General features: G+C 41.8%; 1 pseudogene; it reads right to left on the bottom strand.

Annotated features, from left to right (window-relative positions):
- Positions 1 to 706: 706 nt before the first annotated feature.
- LOC136177104 (uncharacterized) lies at positions 707 to 8,150 on the bottom strand (annotated as a pseudogene).
- Positions 8,151 to 14,526: the final 6,376 nt, after the last annotated feature.

The following is a 14,526-nucleotide window of genomic DNA, read 5'->3' as shown; positions in this document are numbered from 1 at the left end:
ACTTGGAGGGCAAACTAGAAAAAAAAATGCATTTCTGATTGTACTTTCCTTCCTGTGAGACCGTCCAATCTGAGCGTCACCTCTTTACTTTTTTTATAGTTTCCGTTTTAATGGTAACCTTGTGTTTCTCATCTTTAATTGATTTTATAATTTTTAGAATTGAGTTCAAACAATCCATAAAGTGACCAATCATACTGATCTATACACCATCAGAAGTGCTGATATTGATTGTTATTGATCAACAGTTCCCAGTCTGTAGGCTGCGTTCCAGATGTGAATCTGTTCCTGCACATTTTTAACGGTTAATGGTTTTATTTCAGAGCAGTGCCTGGAGTTTGTGTTTGTTTTATAATTTTTATATCATGTTTGCATAGAAACTGTGCAGAAAGTGTTTCAAACCAGCAGCACCCGAGACAAAGAAATGGTCAATAGAAATTAGAAAAATGTGCAGGAGTGTGTGTGTGTGTGTGTGTGTGTGTGTGTGAGTGTGTGTGTGTGTGTGTGTGTGTGTGTGTGTGTGTGTGTGTGCGCGTCTGTGTGTGTGTGTGCATGTGTGTGTGTGTGCGTCTGTGTGTGTGTGTGTGTGTGTGTGTGTGTGTGTGTGTGTGTGTGTGTGTGTGTGTGTGTGTGTGTGTGTGTTTCATTGTTTGTCTGCTGTTTTTTTTTCTCCTCCCTCAGATTCGTACCAGCAGAGCTCAGATTATCAGCAGGACGGAGACGACAGATGATGATATTATTCTGATGATTCTATCGTTCCTTGTTATCGATAACAGTGATCTCATTGTTCATTGTGATCGATGGCGATGATTCTGTCGTTCATTATTATTGATATTGACGTGTGGGTGACTGTAGGAGGGGTCCGGCCCTCTGATGTTCAATATATAGACACACGTTTGTAATAAAAAAAACATTCAATGTAACAAAAATACTCATTTGTTCAGTTTTTATGTCTGACCTCCTGACGTTTACTTTTTACAGTCCAGGTTCGATGAAGGCTCTATCCATCCATCCATCTGTCTATCCATCATCCATCCATCATCCACCCATCATCCATCCATCCATCATTAACCCGTCCATCCATCATCCATCCATCCATCATCCATCCATCCGTCCATCCATCCATCATACATCCATCCGTCAATCCATCCATCCATCCATCATCTATCATCCATCATCCGTGTATCCATCCAGCCATCATCCATCCATCATCTATCCATCCATCATCCGTCCATCCTACAATTCTACAATTCACTTAGCAGACACTTTTATCCAAAGCGACGTACATCAGAGACTAAGTACAACACAAGCAAGGATCTAGAAAAAAGGGAACAATGTCAGTAAGAGCAAAATTGGACACACAGGTGCTGACAGGCATTGCACAGAGGCAAAGCACAACATTGACGGCAGTTCTTGAGCGCTCTAATCAGTATAGAAACTATCTTATAAGTCGTAGTTTATCAAACAAAAACCATCGTCACAACCATCATCATCATCAATAATATCGAGACCATCATCATTAAGTTAGTAGGTATGAAAGAGAAAGTCATGAAAGAGCTGGGTCTTTTGCTTTTTCTTAAAGGTGCAGAGGGACTCTGCAGATCGAATAGAGTTTGGAAGTTCATTCCACCACCGGGGGGCGACAGGGAAGAAGAGTCTAGTCAGCGTCTTAGGACCCTGTTGTGAAGGTTGGATCAGACGCCTTTCATTGGCAGAGCGTAGTGGGCGGGAGAGTGTAGACCTGGATGAGAGAGTTAAAGTAAGGAGGAGTCGTTTTTGTCTCTGTTTTGTAAGCGAGCAGCAGAGTTTTGAATTTGATGCAAGCAGTAACTGGGAGCCAGTGTAAGGAGATGAACAGCAGAGTGACCTGTGCTCTTTTAGGAAGGTTGAAGACCAGTCGTGCTGCTGCATTTTGTATCATCTGCAGGGGTTTGATAGTGCATGTAGGAAGACCCGCAAGTAGAGAGTTGCAATAGTCGATGCGTGATATCACAAGAGCCTGTACCAGGAGCTGTGTAGCATGTTCTGACAGGTAAGGTCTGATCTTCCTGATGTTGTACAGGGCAAATCAACATGACCGGGCAATCGAGGCTACTTGAACCTTAAAAGTTAGCTGGTCATCAATCATGACACCCAGGCTCCGAGCAGACTTTGTGGGCATGAGTTTGGTTGTTCCAGTTGTGGTTGCATAGAGGGACTGGCTGGGATGACAAGGAGCTCAGTCTTTGAAAGATTGAGTTGAAGGTGGCGTTCATTCATCCATTTAGAGATATCAGCAAGGCATGACGAGATTCTTGCAGAGACTGTAACATCGTCTGGCGGGAATGACAGGAAGAGCTGGGTATTGTCAGCATAGCAGTGGTATGAGAAGCCATGAGAGTGGATTATTGAACCAAGTGAGCTTGTGTATATGGAGAAGAGAAGGGGACCAAGCACTGACCCTTGAGGTACCCCTGTGGATAAGCTGTGCGCTTTGGACACTTCTCCCTTCCACGACACTCTAAAGGATCTGTAGGTATGTAAGATATGTAGGACACGAACCAGCAGAGGGCAAATCCTGAGATGCCAAGTTCAGAGAGCGTGGAAAGGAGGATTTGATGGTTGACTGTGTCAAAGGCAGCAGACAGGTCTAGCAGTAATGGAACTGATGACTGACCCGTAGCTCTGGCAGCTCATAGCGATTCTGTTACTGACAGTAGTGCAGTTTCAGTAGAGTGGCCCCGCTTAAAGCCTGACTGATTTGGGTCAAACAGATCGTTTCTGGACAGGAACTCAGAGACTGTGCGCTCTGGAAGAGAATGAGACAAGTCTTTGTCTAATGAAATGAATGAATTGTGACATTGTCTTTGCTTATAGTCATTTAGGTCAGCGGACTGTTTGGATTTTTGCCATTTTCTCTCTGCTGACCTCAGTCCTGCTCTTTGCTCTCTTGTGACTTCAGTGAGCCATGGACTAGGGTGGGTTTTGCGAGCGGGTTTGGACACCAGAGGGCAGAGCTTGTTCAGAGATGAGACTAGCGTGGAGCAGAGTATGTCTGTAGCCTTGTCTGTAGAGTGTGGTAAAGACCTTATGGGCAGGCATGGCAGCCATTACACCATTTGTGGGTGTGCCTGAGGGAGTTCCAGCAAGGAAATTGTGAATTGAATAAAGAAGTGGTCTGATAGATGCAGAGGGGTGACGGTTTGCTGTTGAGCAGTTCAGAGTCATAATTAAATCAAGAGTGTTGCCAGCTTTGTGGGTAGGAGGAGTTGGGACTTGCATGAGGTCAAATGACGATAAGAGAGCAAGGAAGTCTGTTGCCTGGACTTTATCAGTGTGTATATTCATGTCTCCCATTACAATCAGTGGAGTTCCATCATCAGGGATTTCTGAGAGTAGCATGTCCAGTTCCACAACAAAATCATTGAGATTACACCCTGGTGGGCGGTAAATGATAGCAATGTACATTTTAATAGGAGCAGTAACCAAGATTATGTGATATTCAAATGAGGAGTTGTTGCTCAGTGGGAAGAGTTTATTGAATTTCCAGGTGTTAGAAATGAGGATACCTGTACCACCTCCACGTCCAACAGAGTGGAGTGTGTGTGAGAACACTGTGTCAACAGAAAGAGCAGCTGGTGTGACTGTATTTTCTGGGCGGATCCAGGTTTCAGTAAGGGCAAGTGCCTGAATGTCTGACATTTTTTTGTAAGTGCTTGGATGAATTCAGTTTTATTCACAGCAGATTGACAGTTCCAGAGGCCAAAAGTAAATGAAGGGTGGGTAGAAGAGGCTTTCTTAAGCGCAGACAAGTTGTTAAGATTTTGTTGTCTATGACAGATGTATCTTTTCCTGTTCCCATGAATGACGGAGATTTCTTTGTAGCACATGTTGCGTTTAGCAGATGACCAGAGGAAATAGGCAAAGCAGTAGTTGTGGATGCCCAGGCTCTGTGGCCACGCTGAATCTCCAGACACTTCCTAATTTTCAGATCAGAGCTTGTTCTGCTGGCAGTTTCGGATTCAGACTCTCTTCTTTTTCTATTTCTATAGCTATTTTCAGCTTGCAATCAACAGAGTCTGTGACACGCATCAGCTGCCTCTCCTGTTGATGCTCATAGAATGAAACATAAGTGCTCAGCCCAAACAAAGCCTGACAATGACCTACTATCAATATCTACTCAAAGCAAGTTTCGATTCACCCACCTAGCTGACAAGACCTTCCTAGTTTTCAGATCAAAGCTTGTTCTTGTTCCATCATCTATCCATCCATCCATCTATCATCCATGTATCCATCCATCCATCATCCATACACCCATAATCCTTCCTTCATCCTTCCTTCATCTTTTATACATCCATCCATCGACCAATCCATCCATCCATCATTCATCCATTCACTGGTGAGTCCAGGTGTTCTGATGATACTTTTCTGAATTTTGTTTTGTAGTGTTTTGTTTGTTGATTTTCTGACAGTTTGTTTATTGTTTTATTGTTTTGTTTGGTCAGTGACAGAAACAGCATACAAAAATACAACAAAGTCAGCAGGTAAAGGTGGTGCAGATGTTTTACTCGTACTTTTCAGCACATGACCCCATAACTAAGGGAACCAGAGATGCCTTTTACGGCTGAGACAGAATCGAGTTCCTGAAGCTGCTGCTGTAAAACCAGAGTTCAGCCAGCAGAGGGTGCTGCAGGACAGAGGAAAACAAACCCACAGAGCAGAAAGAGAAAAGCTCTGCACCATAGACTTTAAATAACAGTTTGTTATTGACAGCCTGTGCTCTGCACCTACAGAAGTTTATTTAACATAAACATAAAAATGTATAAAAAAACATTGAATGTAACAAAATACTCATTTGTGTAGTTTTTATGTCTGACCTCCTGACGTTTACTTTTTACAGTCCAGGTTCTATCCATCCATCTATCCGTCTATCCATCGTCCATCCAGAAATCCATCCATCATCCATCCATCCGTCAATCCATCTATCCATCATCTATCCATTCATCATCTATCCATCCATCATTTATCCATTCATCATCAACTCGTTTATCCATTCATCCGTCCATCCATCCGTCCATGCAGCCATCCATCCATCATATATCCATCCATCATCTATCCAGCCATCATCCTTCCATCATCTATCCATCCATCATCCATCCATCCGTCCATCCATCCATCTATCCATCCATCATCTATCCAGCCATCATCCATCCAGCCATCATCCATGTATCCATTCATCCATCCATCCATCCATAATCCTTCCATAATCCATCCATCATCCATCCATCCATCATCCATCCATCATCTATCCATCCATCATCCATGTATCCATCCATCCATCCATCCATCATCCGTCCATCCATCATCTATCCATCCATCTATCCATCCATCCATCCATAATCCTTCCTTCATCCATCCTTCATCTTTTATACATCCATCCATCAACCAATCCATCCATCCATCATTCATCCATTCACTGGTGAGTCCAGGTGTTCTGATGATACTTTTCTGAATTTTGTTTAGTAGTGTTTTGTTTGTTAATTTTTCCGACAGTTTGTTTATTGTTTTGTTTGGTCAGTGACAGAAACAACAAACAAAAATACAACAAAGTCAGCAGGTAAAGGTGGTGCAGATGTTTTACTCCTACTTTTCAGCACATGACCCCATAACTAAGGGAACCAGAGATGCCTTTTACGGCTGAGACAGAATTGAATTCCTGAAGCTGCTGCTGTAAAACCAGAGTTCAGCCAGCAGAGGGTGCTACAGGACAAAGGGAAACAAACCCACAGAGCAGAAAGAGAAAAGCTCTGCACCATAGACTATAAATAACAGTTTGTTATTGACAGCCTGTCTACAGAAGTTTATTTAACATAAACATAAAAATGTATAGAAGTATAAAAGTATCAAACAAAATACATGAACTTTAATATCTAAATGTATGGGTTTTTTTTATCTTTTTCTTCAAAAAAATCTAGAATTTGAACCTTAGAAGCACATTTTTTTATTGTTTTATTTTATAGTTTTGTAAAGAATATAAAACTGCAGGGGTGCTGTTGGCCTAGCGGTTAGTTCTCACGCCTTATGTGCAGAGGCTTTGGTGCTCGAGGGTGGCTGGCTCAGGGTTTGGGTCTGGCCTGTGGCTCCTGTCCCGTGTGTCGTGCCCAACTCTCTTTTTCCCTGATCTTTGACTCTATCTGCTTTCCTTTCTCTAAAATAACTGTCGACACACTCAAAGGTAGAAGTTTAGATTAAGGTAGAATGAAGGTAACTCCATTAGGGAGTAGGTTCATCATAGTGACTCTGAGTTAAAGACAGATGTTTGATGTGTATGAACAAAAAGAGGGATTTAAATGTTTACATCTCCATGAAGTTTGAAGACTTCATTGTTTGTCTTACTATAGAATGAGGCCCGTGACAGACGGATGAATCCACCAATCAGAGTAGTCCTATTTGTCATTTCTATTTGGGGACATAAAACAGCTGTTGATCATATCTGATGTTGAAATTTGGGAACTTAAATGTTTCCCAGTAAGTTCAGAATCATCAGATTTCATGTGGAACAAAATGTTTTGGTGGTTCATCTCTGATAAAACCACACACACATGCATGCACGTCATTTATCTGTAATATTATTTCTCTGTAAAATCTCAGAGCTGAAGACTGAGCGACGCTTCCTGATTAGACACACACACACACGCACACACACACACACGCACGCACGCACGCACGCACGCACGCACGCACGCACGCACACACACACACACACACACAGGCAAACAGAGAGAGAACCAGACGACCAGAGATATGAACATATCTGACTTTGATAATTCAGTTTGAAAGCTTTATTCAAAGAAAAGTTTCACTTTATTTAAAAAGAATTTGCACATCAGAACACGACTAGATCATATTTAAAAGAGACAAAGTGGCAATAATGAAAGTGGAAATTGCCTGTTCATTGCTCCTTTGAAGAAAAGCAGAATAAGAATAAAAGTAATTTTTTTTTAGACAAAAAGAGCTGGCAGTTTACATCACATGATAACCTTTCCCCCGAGGTCAGCTTGGACATGTAGGCCGGGTGCCGCTGCGTCTGGGACGGACAGAAGGGTGCAAAAGAGGGAATCTCAAACGCTGCCAGTGAGCCTTTTTCACTTTGACCTCCTGCCCCTCTAAAGTTCTCTGCATGGCCCTGGTCATGCCCCACATGTCTGTGTTGAGTTCAAGCATTTAAATAGTTCATACCCACATTGTACCACAAAAGCATCTCTGTGTCAGACTGTGAGGAGGGATGGGAAAGTTGGTTTCAGGTTTTTGACCGGAGGACGCAGCATGCAGAGGAAAAGACGTTTAGAATAAACATTGTTATCATGTCCAGACACTGATGGCGTGCAGGGTGTCAAGACTCCACATAATCAGGAAGATTACAATATCAATAAAAGCATGATAATAGAAATTAAGATTATTTTAAAGTGGTTACATAAACACCAGCTTAGTATCATAACAATCAGAAGAACTTAATTGAAGACGGCTGAACAAATTCACTGAGATGAAAGAGTTTTTCTTCTTTCTATGAGACAACTTTTAGAGAAAACCTTTACCTAAGTCCTTCTAGTAAGACTTGATATTTGCAAAAATTAACACAAAACTCGTGTTTTTCAGCCTATGACTTCATTAGCTCAGTCGTCTTTTGAGTGACAGCGATCTACTTAAAGGAGCAATATATAACTGACACCTAGTGTTTAAAATGGGTACTGCAGTCTAAATTCAAAACATTGTAGAGAGCTGTCTCCCCCCGACCCCTCCTCTCTAGAGTCGATGCTCAAGCTGGTTGCCATGTGGTGGACACTGAAGCTTCAGTGTTTAGCCAGCTCTGCATCGGTCTGTAAATCTTTCTGTGTTCTAACCTCTCTCCATTTTTCAAAAGCATCTCCAATATTGATCCTAGTTTGAGCACGTTTCTGCTCGTGGAGCTTATTAGAAACATGCAGAGGCTTTTTAGGTCGGGTACAATCACTTCTATCTGAACCACTTCTCTTGCCCGCTTCCATCGTTGCAACACCTGTTGGTTTGACCTGATAACTGGTCTCATATCGGGATAACAGAGGGGCGTCCAAAACGGCCGTGTGGGGGTGCTTTAAAACCGCCTACCTTCTCTGGTCCAAACAAATCCAGAGCATTAAGGACCAGAATCTAAAGTTAGAAGGAGGACATACTGGCTGCTACATTGTTGTCAGAGAAGCCAGCACTTCAGCATGTTTCCTTAATGTCTGATCATATAGTAAGTTCACTTTATCATTTCACTCACTACACGTCTCACTGACTGTACCTATAACGACATTTTCTATAGTTTGAGGTCGTGAAATAGATCTAAAGGATGGCTACAACTCATGTGAATTCTTGACTTTGAAACTGAAGACTACAATAATCTTCATGTAGACCACAGAAACGTTTAACAGCTTTCAGGTGAACAGAGGGCGAGCATGTTTTCTCTGTGAATCCATGATTCAGCATCCTGTTGGCGAGTGGACAATGATGTGACTTCATGTTTCTGCTGAAGAAGGTTCTCAGGAAACAATGACTTCAAGATGACAGACGGGAGGAAAGGCGAGACGCGACGTGATAAATGTGTGCATCATGACATCCTGTCACTGACTTACTGTAAAATGACTTCTAAAAAAAGACGTTGTAATATTCTGCGTTATTAGGAACTCTGATGACGAGCTCAGATAAAATCATTTGGTAAATTCCCTTCATGTCAAGATTCTGCCGTTTTTACATTTGTCTCAGTGTAAAGTGTTTTGGGTTTTGTAATTTGGTTTAATAAAATGTAAACATGATTCTCAAAATAAAAATTTGTCTCAAGCTTTCTAAAAATGTTTCACACTTTGTAATTTTGTTTTGCACTTCCCAGCCACCGTACCGTGGAGAGCAATACCAACAAAGATAGTTGTTTCATCAATCTGAAGACACAACAAAATCTGAAAAGACACTTCTGATCTTTGGAACAGTCTGAGGAGCACTACTTCATGTACAGTATTTCCCCGTTCTAACACACATATATTTGCTCTGGCATTTGTTTCTTTATTGCCACGCCCACCCTCTGTATGATACTGAGTGTTGATTTTAAATCTTTTGCAGCTTTGGTTTTGTCTCAAATATTTCTGAATCTCAAAGATTAAAAACGAGAAACACATGTTGTGAATGTAAAACACAGTATTTTCTACCGTGCAGTCAGATCCAGTCCGTCCTGTCCTTCAGCCTCGCGCTCTTCATTTGTTCATGTAAATATCAAACTCATAAATGTGACACCTGTCGGCCCCCTCAGTGTGTGTAAACAGGGAGGAGTTACAGACACCGTCAGGAGTCAGGACGTGAAAGTGTTGAAAACAAAAGATGCTCGGAGTGGAGTGTCAGTATCCCAGGAGTCACAGAGATGGAACACCTGAGATCTCACCTGAGTATTTTCTACTTTTCTGAGCGTCAGTACTGCTTTATAAAAATCATGTTTTAAGTGATTAGAGGTTATTTTAGTGATGAAACATGATGTCAGGGTCATGCTGTATTGAATTCTGCCTCCTCCGTATATTATGCATTAATCACTTAGGAGGTTGATTTAAGGATAATAAACCTTTAAATCCATCATGTGTCTCTCCCCTCTGACACAGAAGCTGACATTTATGAATCATCACAGAAATATTTCCAGCAATTAGACCAACCCTGCAGCTGCTGCCTCTCCTCTCCTCTTCCTCTCCCCCTCTTCCTCTCCTATCAGCTCCTCGAGGAGACGTCTCCTCTGCAATCGTAAAAAATGTGGCATCATCACACTGAAGGTGAATTAATCAGACACACAGATTAGCCCTCGCTAACAACTCTGTAGTTTCTGTTTGAGCTCGATGTGTCTCTGGTGAGATTTTTTACACCTCACAGAAATAACTTTTAGATATTGAAGTTTATGTTTTGTTGTTTTGCATGTTTAGCTGCCGAGCTTTGTTGAAACTTGCAGACGTTCAGATTAATCTGACAATCTAACAAATGAGTTACAAATGATTGAAGAATGAAGATGAATTTATGGCCCCTCACTTGAATCATAACGTCCAATAAAGGCTTTAAGATTTCTGCACATTGAAGCGTTAAGAATGGGACGGTAGTTTGTGCTGCAGCGAGCAGAAGTGTTGTGTTTCCTGTCACCTTTTTATTTTATAAAAATGTATTTATTAAAGATATATTTATATTTTCTGACATAATTCAAGCACTGAAGCTGTGTACTTGTCCTCATGAGATAAGCATGTCAGCATGTGTTCATATTTCTTTTAAAGAAACTCCATAACTCTACGGCTACGGCTGGAAAAAAACATCTAAACCTGTCTAAACACCACGAGATAACATCTGCAAAATATCTGATGGGACAAATGGGTGTGACTAATGTCAGATCTATGATAATGGAAAGTCAAATTATAGATCTTAATTCTGGCATTCACACTCCTGCTGGTTGTCTCTCCTGAATTTTTAGTTTGTAGTTTAACTCAATCATCATTTTCTAAAATCACAGATTGCGTTGAGTTTGTGAAATATGACGATCTGCTGATGACGCCTCATGATCATGATAGGCTATTTAAAACTAACTCTGCCCCTTTTATTTGAACATGACATCATTTCTGGTATCGTCACCGGTTTCAAAATTCTGCAGAAGGCAGTAGGTGTTGCTCAACTTCAGATTTTTTTAAGTCGACAGTCAGAAAATATTGATTTGTAAAACTGAATGTATATGCTGCTGAAAGCTGAGAATTAACACAAAGAAACAGCAGGCTGAGACAGCTGCAATAAAGTATGCAACAACACGTGTGCTACACCTCCCTTTGTGAATGAGCGTGAAGAAAAAACTCAGGTAAATAAAAAGTTCCTGCCAACTTACTGTCATCGTGCTCAGTCACAGTTTTAGATTGTCTATCTTGATAAGCGATTAGTCGATTTCAGGCATGAAGCGTCATCACAGCTGTAAAGTCTGAACGACCATTAAGGCTCAAATATTCTCACTTTAGAACCTTGCATATGCGTAGACAAACGGCTGAGTCGTGAACATAAATGTTCACATACCTTCTTCTGTACAACGAGTGTTACTGGAGGATTCCTCTAGAGGGAGCACTACATAAATCAGGTCGCGTAAAACACTATAGTAGAGATGATTTGTCGCCAGCTATTATGGCACGTTGTTTGTTGCTATGCAATGGCAATGACACATCATAGAGAGGGTAGTTGCAGACCTGATCTGTTTACTTTGCTTCAAACCTTTCCTCCATCGCTGTAGCTGGTGTCTCTGATGTTGTCATTTCCGGTCTCATCACCATAAAACTCTACACTGCTCCTAGTGGTTATATGTATATTGCATCTCATGGACGCGTATCGTTAATTTCTGAGGACGTGCTCAACCAACGCTCTACACCACCTCAGGATACACAATGCTGATGTCATGCGCTCAGGTAGTTAAAAGCAAGTTTTAGAAGGAAGAACACTACAGGCAAGTTTAATCAACTGGTGCTCATTATTCAAACAAACAAGCGGAGAATGTGTCGGAACCGGAAACTGGCGATATAACAAGCGTAGCAGTCAGACTGCGTTTGTAGGCGAGGTATAGCAGATTTACGCACACACCAACGTGCCTGTATGTCGTGTTCATGACGACGTACACCACTATGGTGTAGATTTAATGCAGAAGTATAAATGAGATATGGTCTGATTTTGTCCTCTGTGAGCTTCCATACCTGTGAAACAAGAGAGGCTCTGTGTTTAAACTGTGAGTTATCAATGTGCCATGCCGCCACACAAGGCTGTTATTACTCTACTCTGTAATCACACACACACACACACACACACACACACACACACACACACACACACACACACACACACACACACACACACACACACACACACACACACAAATGACCTGCTGCTACAGGCCCACACACTGATGTGCTCCTGCAGTAAAAAGGTCTCAGGCATTAGCTACACTCAGAGTGGGTTTACATCGGCTCTGAATCCTGATGTTATCCTTTCATACTCGCAGCAACCAGCTTCATTCACTCTGCCTGAGTTTATTAACCGCTTCACCACAAGGGGGCGCTAAACACTGAAACATGCTGCTGACAATTGCTCTTGAAGTTTTTATGGTGCTACTTTTTGTAGGTTTTTCTGTTGACAAGTGACACAAGGAATGAAAATGACGAGAAGAGAAACATTAACACATTCAAAATAACTTTGCCTTTTCTTTTTTGTTAGAAACACATACCTCCTACCTCTTAACCAAACTGAACTAGCCTACTTTGATTCTTTATGAGTTCTGAGGCCTTTTTAAAGGTCACAAAAACATTTTGAAAGATTTAAGAGCTGCAAAAATAAAATAAAAATTCGACAATTCAAATAAGCCTTTACGATTTTTTGGGGTTGTAAATGTTGTTTTTGTGCACTGACAGCTTGAAACTAATACTGAAGCCTCCGCTCTCCTCCAGAGACACACCTCCAACCCCCCTCCAGCTGAGTTTTCATAAAGAAGTTTAGCATAAGCTACGGACAAAGTTGCCCTTGTCCGGAGCTGCATTGTTATGTTAGCATGCTAATGTTAATGTTATTCGCTCTCACGAATGATCTAAAAACTCTTACTTGACACCCAAATAAGCGTATGTTAAAAAGAAGCATGTAAGAGTATGTTCTTCTCTCTAGTTCTTGACTAAAACAGCTTTTATACACAAGGGGAGGAGCCGGCCGTCCCGTCCATGCAAACACGACTCTGACAACAACACAGCCAGTGGGATTCGGATCTTCTGACTCATTGTAGGCAGTCATGACTCAGAGACACATTTACAGCAGATACCTTATTTATTTATGTTCAACATATATTACATTCTCCTTTGAAGCAGACAAAATGTGAATAGTGATTCGTGACTCAGACGTTTAAAAATTTCACCCACAAAGTTTAGTATGATACCTGAACAAGGTGACATGGGGCTGATGTGAATGCCTGAGGTTCTACAGGTGATTGCTCATTTTAAAAAAAAGTCTCCATTAAATCCTGCAGGTGGCAAAAAGATGAAAAGAATCTTTGAAATCCTGAAAAATTCATCCTGAGGGGAACATTAATGTCTCAATCACGTGGTAATGACAAGGCCTTCATGAGTTGCAGAAGAATTGTATGTCCTTTTTTCGTAGTGAAAAACCTGAAAAAGGAGTAGATGTTGACACGGGGGGAGTGTTTCCTGGTTGCGTTTTCCCGGTTGAAACCCAGCGAGAGGAAGCACACATTCCTGACTAAATGCTGCAGGCGTGTTCAGACCTGTCAGCCTTACCTGATTCAACACACACACACACACACTCACACACGCTCTCACACACACACACAGAAACATGAGACGAGTGTGCAGAGCAGTAGGAGGACAGTCCTCTGGTTTCATTGAGGTTTCTTTGAGGTTTCTTGATGAGGTTTTGAACCAAAGTGACTTTTGATCGCACAGTTTTAGAGCTCAGAGACACTTTTTCCATCTTAACTCTGACTTCATGAGTGGATCCAATTTTTAGCTCCCTTTCATGGAGTCGACCTGAGGAGCAGCAGGTTTTACAACAAGATGACTGACAGCTCACTCACTTCCCGTCAACATGAACCCTCCCACTGCTCCTGATTGGATGAACTCACCTCCTACTGGGCTCTCATTGGCACTTGATTTCAGTATTTTAACGTAAAAATATGACAGTGAAAGCTGTGGCTCAGTTGGTAAAGTTGGTCATCTCTCAACTGGAAGATGGGGTGGTTAGATCCCTAGCTCCTGCAGCCCCATGTCCGCTGAGTCCTTAGGCAAGACACTTAACCCCAAGTTGCTGCCGCTGCTTCGTCTGCGGCATATGAATGGATAAGTTAATACTGATGGACTTTTTACACAGCTGCCTCTACCATCAGTTGTGACCTGCAGAGTGAGAGGGCTTTGAGAAGTCAGAAGAAATATTCAAGCTGGAGTCCATTTACCATTTAATGACTTAAACTATAAGTTTCTGTGCCACATTCGACCATCTTCGTTGTCTTTCAGGCAAATCAGAGTGAAGCACCACTTCAAATGGTTAGCTACCCCTGCTCTCTTTAGTATTTAGTTGTCTTCTGTAAATTGAATCTCATGAAGTGGGAAAAAAACAACCTGCTGTGTTATTCAGGGTCATGTGATGGACACACCTTCCTTCCAGCCTGAGGGGAAGAAGCTGAAGTTCAACCAGATGGAAAAATGTAAGATTGAAGCGCTGCTACCCTCAGAGCTCAGGAGTCACATGAGGCCTCCTCGTACCTCTGCATGTGTGTGCAGGTGGACAGAAAGCCTTCTTTTTTGAATGTTTGCATAGAAGTGGCATCAGAATGGAGCTGACAGATATCAGTTAATCCGCAGATTAAATGGTGTAAAGTGGGTTTACATTGTGATGACACTGGATTTATTGCTCTCTGCTGCAGGTCTTGTTGCAGAGGGACATTTGTGTTTCTTTGTCACTAAAATGCACGCTGAGTGTTGCTAAGGCTAAATG

This window comes from Labrus bergylta, chromosome 19 (assembly GCF_963930695.1).
Source record: "Labrus bergylta chromosome 19, fLabBer1.1, whole genome shotgun sequence".
NCBI lineage: Eukaryota > Metazoa > Chordata > Actinopteri > Labriformes > Labridae > Labrus > Labrus bergylta.
This window is presented reverse-complemented; position numbering and strand designations above follow the sequence as displayed.